Raw genomic sequence first — 5000 nt, 5'->3', positions numbered from 1 at the left:
GAAAAAAGTTAAAGTACAAACGTGCAAGCATACTAACCTAACCCTAGGTAAGGCATGTCAGAGCGAAAGACAGTAAACTCGAATGAGCCATGAAAGAGCGGTGCGGGGCCGGTCGGAGCGCACCCTTTTCTCGGTGGCTGGCGGGCGAGAGAGTGCTGCGTCGCCGGCATCGGCGTCGAAAAAAGCCGAGCCGAAAAAAGTTAAAGTACAAACGTGCAAGCATACTAACCTAACCCTAGGTAAGGCATGTCAGAGCGAAAGACAGTAATTTCGAATGAGCCAAGAAAGAGCGGTGCGGGGCCGGTCGGAGCGCACCCTTTTCTCGGTGGCTGGCGGGCGAGAGAGTGCTGCGTCGCCGGCATCGGCGTCGAAAGAAGCCGAGCCGAAAAAAGTTAAAGTACAAACGTGCAAGCATACTAACCTAACCCTAGGTAAGGCATGTCAGAGCGAAAGACAGTAAACTCGAATGAGCCATGAAAGAGCGGTGCGGGGCCGGTCGGAGCGCACCCTTTTCTCGGTGGCTGGCGGGCGAGAGAGTGCTGCGTCGCCGGCATCGGCGTCGAAAGAAGCCGAGCCAAAAAAAGTTAAAGTACAAACGTGCAAGCATACTAACCTAACCCTAGGTAAGGCATGTCAGAGCGAAAGACAGTAATTTCGAATGAGCCATGAAAGAGCGGTGCGGGGCCGGTCGGAGCGCACCCTTTTCTCGGTGGCTGGCGGGCGAGAGAGTGCTGCGTCGCCGGCATCGGCGTCGAAAGAAGCCGAGCCGAAAAAAGTTAAAGTACAAACGTGCAAGCATACTAACCTAACCCTAGGTAAGGCATGTCAGAGCGAAAGACAGTAATTTCGAATGAGCCAAGAAAGAGCGGTGCGGGGCCGGTCGGAGCGCACCCTTTTCTCGGTGGCTGGCGGGCGAGAAAGTGCTGCGTCGCCGGCATCGGCGTCGAAAGAAGCCGAGCCAAAAAAAGTTAAAGTACAAACGTGCAAGCATACTAACCTAACCCTAGGTAAGGCATGTCAGAGCGAAAGACAGTAATTTCGAATGAGCCATGAAAGAGCGGTGCGGGGCCGGTCGGAGCGCACCCTTTTCTCGGTGGCTGGCGGGCGAGAGAGTGCTGCGTCGCCGGCATCGGCGTCGAAAGAAGCCGAGCCAAAAAAAGTTAAAGTACAAACGTGCAAGCATACTAACCTAACCCTAGGTAAGGCATGTCAGAGCGAAAGACAGTAATTTCGAATGAGCCAAGAAAGAGCGGTGCGGGGCCGGTCGGAGCGCACCCTTTTCTCGGTGGCTGGCGGGCGAGAGAGTGCTGCGTCGCCGGCATCGGCGTCGAAAGAAGCCGAGCCGAAAAAAGTTAAAGTACAAACGCGATGCTAATGAGCGAGCCGTTGTCTCGACTAATATGTAGGGGGCGTTCGATCGAGCGTCTGGCTTGAGCGCTTGTCGGCCTAGCAGAACGGTCGCATTGTTATGCCCGGGTTTTAGGCACCGCTGCAGGCGGCCGGCAGAGCTCTTGTTTGTGCGAAACTGAATGGATCGAGCCCGAGAGAGGGCGAGCAAAGAAAAAACGCAAATCGCTCCGCCTGGCACTGCCGGCGAGAGCGTGGACGTCGCGGCCAGCGACTGTCGAAGCTGAGTACGGCCGCAGGCGATCGCCTCGGTCTTAAACGAATGCGACGAGCACGCGCCGGGCGGCCCAGCAAGGGCCGAGCGCAGCTGTCGCAGCTATCTGGTTGATCCTGCCAGTAGTGATATGCTTGTCTCAAAGATTAAGCCATGCAGGTGCAAGTACGAGTTCTCGTAAAGCGAAACTGCGAATGGCTCATTAAATCAGTCTTGGTTTATTTGGTCTCGTAAGCGAAGTGGATAACTGTGGTAATTCTAGAGCTAATACATGCATTAAGCGCCGACTTCGGGAGGCGCGCTTTTATCAGATCAAAACCGACCGGGTTCGTCCTGTGACGTTTGATGACTCTGGATAACCACGCGGATCGTACGGTCTCTGCACCGACGACGTATCATTCAAGTGTCTGCCCTATCAACTGTCGAAGGTACGCTACGTGCCTACCTTTGTGATAACGGGTAACGGGGAATCAGGGTTCGATTCCGGAGAGGGAGCCTGAGAAACGGCTACCACATCCAAGGAAGGCAGCAGGCGCGCAAATTACCCATTCCCGACACGGGGAGGTAGTGACGAAAAATAACAATACAGGACTCTAACGAGGCCCTGTAATTGGAATGAGTACATCCTAAAACTCTTAACGAGTATCCATTGGAGGGCAAGTCTGGTGCCAGCAGCCGCGGTAATTCCAGCTCCAACAGTGTATGCTAAAGTTGTTGCGGTTGAAAAGCTCGTAGTTGGATTTTGGGCGAGCGCCGCCGGTCCGTCGCAAGGCGTGTCACTGGTTGCGTTCGCCTCACCTTCGGTTCTCCGTCGGTGCTCTTGAGAGTGTCGGCGGTGGCCGATAAGTTTACTTTGAAAAAATTAGAGTGTTCAAAGCAGGCTGTTCGCCTGCATAGTGTTGCATGGAATAATGGAATAGGACCTCGGTTCTATTTTGTTGGTTTTCGGAGCACGAGGTAATGATTAAGAGGGACAGACGGGGGCGTCCGTACTCTGCCGTTAGAGGTGAAATTCTTGGATCGGCGGAAGACGAACTACTGCGAAAGCATTCGCCAAGAATGTTTTCTTTAATCAAGAGCGAAAGTCAGAGGTTCGAAGACGATCAGATACCGTCCTAGTTCTGACTATAAACAATGCCAACTAGCGATCGGGAGGCGTTACCATGACGACCTTTCCGGCAGCTTCCGGGAAACCAAAGTCTTTGGGTTCCGGGGGAAGTATGGTTGCAAAGCTGAAACTTAAAGGAATTGACGGAAGGGCACCACCAGGAGTGGAGCCTGCGGCTTAATTTGACTCAACACGGGGAAACTCACCCGGCCCGGACACAGGTAGGATTGACAGATTGAGAGCTCTTTCTTGATTCTGTGGGTGGTGGTGCATGGCCGTTCTTAGTTGGTGGAGCGATTTGTCTGGTTAATTCCGATAACGAACGAGACTCTGGCATGCTAAATAGTTACGCGACCTTCTCGGTCGGCGTCTAACTTCTTAGAGGGACTAGTGGCGTTTAGCCACACGAGATTGAGCAATAACAGGTCTGTGATGCCCTTAGATGTCCGGGGCCGCACGCGCGCTACACTGAGTGAAGCAGCGAGTGTCTAACCTAGGCCGAAAGGTCCGGGTAACCCGTTGAACCTCATTCGTGATTGGGATAGGGACTTGCAATTGTTTCCCTTGAACGAGGAATTCCCAGTAAGCGCAAGTCATCAACTTGCGTTGATTACGTCCCTGCCCTTTGTACACACCGCCCGTCGCTACTACCGATTGAATGGTTTAGTGAGATCCTTGGATCGGCCCCGTCGCGGCTGGCAACGGCCGCGTCGGCGTGTCGAGAAGACGATCAAACTTGATCATTTAGAGGAAGTAAAAGTCGTAACAAGGTTTCCGTAGGTGAACCTGCGGAAGGATCATTACCGAAAGTGGTGGTAGGCCCCGGCCGACCGCGCACTTAATTGTCTTTGGGTGCCGCCGAGAGGGCGGCCGTCAATCGGGGTTCCGCCCCGTGCGACACGCGTAACACGTTGGCATAGCAAGGCAGCCGAGTGCGATGGTGGCTTCTGGGCACCGCGCTCGATGTGCCGCCGGCCCAGCCCGGCGGTCGCTCGGCGCCGTTTGTTGGTGTTTTTGTGCAGTTGTTGTCGGTGGTGGTTTTGTGGTCGATCCCACAGTGTGACGTCCGCGCGCTTCGGCGCCGGGCGAAACGTCGAGGACGACTCTTAACGGTGGATCACTCGGCTCGCGAGTCGATGAAGGACGCAGCCAAGTGCGAGAAGTAATGTGAATTGCAGAACACATTGAACGTCGACCTTCTGAACGCGAATTGCGGTCTCGGGTCAATCCCGGGACCGCGTCTGCCTCAGGGTCGCGTTCGTCCTCACCCGAGGGCCGTCGCCTGGCCTCTGCGAAGACGGCCGGGCGTCGCCCCAAGTTGAAGCGGTCGCCGAGCTTTCTCGGCGCGACCGCGTGTCCCGTACACCGCCGGCCCCTCGACGTGTTCAACTACGTTCGAGGGGCGGGTCCAGGTCGGTCGGTCCGGTCACGAGATCAAGACCGACCGTGGGCCAAGGCGGCGACGGTACGCGCTCGGTCGGCGCCGGCGGCGACGACTTGCGATGCCAGCGGGCCGTGTAAGAAGCGGCCCGCTTGACACATACGACCTGAGTTCAGGCGAGAGCACCCGCTGAATTTAAGCATATTATTAAGCGGAGGAAAAGAAACCAACAGGGATTCCCTGAGTAACGGCGAGTGAACCGGGAAGAGTCCAGCGTCGAATCTGCGCGCTTTTCGAGCGCGCCGAGTTGTGACGTACGGAAGTCCCAGTGCGGCTGACGGCGAGCGCCGGTGTCCTTCTGATCGAGGCCTCGTCCCACGGCGGGTGTTAGGCCCATAGGGGCGCTTGCCTTGGCCGCTTCGGGTCTTCTCGGAGTCGGGTTGTTTGGGAATGCAGCCCAAAGCGGGTGGTAAACTCCACCTAAGACTAAATACGGTCGCGAGACCGATAGCGGACAAGTACCGTGAGGGAAAGTTGAAAAGCACTTTGAAGAGAGAGTTCAAGAGTACGTGAAACCGTTGAGAGGCAAACGGGAGGGCCCGTCAGGTCGCCGGCTCGCTTTCAGTTGGGTGCGGGGGCGCGCCGTCTCGGTTCGCGGACGCTTAAGGCGCCGCTGCCGAGTCGGCTCGCGCACCGTCTCAGCGCACTAGCGACCGGCGCGGGTCACGACCGGTTTGCCGTCGGTCTAAGTCCCCGCGCGAAGGTGGCCTCCGCTCCGGCGGGGGTGTTACAGCGCGCGGGCGGTGCGGCCCGGCGGCGGATCGAGGAAAGGATGCCGCGCGCTCTCTGTGTGCGGCCGTCGCCGTTCGGCTGGCTTGTCGTTCGCCTGC

At 56.7% G+C, this 5000-nt stretch overlaps 2 non-coding genes and 1 pseudogene across 2 annotated transcripts; all 3 read left to right on the top strand.

Annotated features, from left to right (window-relative positions):
* The first annotated feature begins 1724 nt into the window (after window positions 1–1724).
* Window positions 1725–3532, top strand: LOC144419364 (small subunit ribosomal RNA). The gene has a single exon (XR_013474019.1). It is a non-coding gene; the product is annotated as a small subunit ribosomal RNA (ribosomal RNA).
* Window positions 3533–3830: 298 nt separating this feature from the next.
* Window positions 3831–3984, top strand: LOC144419451 (5.8S ribosomal RNA). The gene has a single exon (XR_013474072.1). It is a non-coding gene; the product is annotated as a 5.8S ribosomal RNA (ribosomal RNA).
* Window positions 3985–4272: 288 nt separating this feature from the next.
* LOC144419386 (large subunit ribosomal RNA) overlaps window positions 4273–5000 on the top strand; it is a 3695-nt pseudogene continuing 2967 nt past the window's right edge.

The sequence above is a fragment of the Styela clava genome, unplaced genomic scaffold (genome assembly GCF_964204865.1).
Source record: "Styela clava unplaced genomic scaffold, kaStyClav1.hap1.2 HAP1_SCAFFOLD_19, whole genome shotgun sequence".
Lineage (NCBI taxonomy): Eukaryota > Metazoa > Chordata > Ascidiacea > Stolidobranchia > Styelidae > Styela > Styela clava.
Note: the sequence above shows the minus strand (reverse complement) of the source record. Positions and strands in the feature narration are given on the sequence as shown.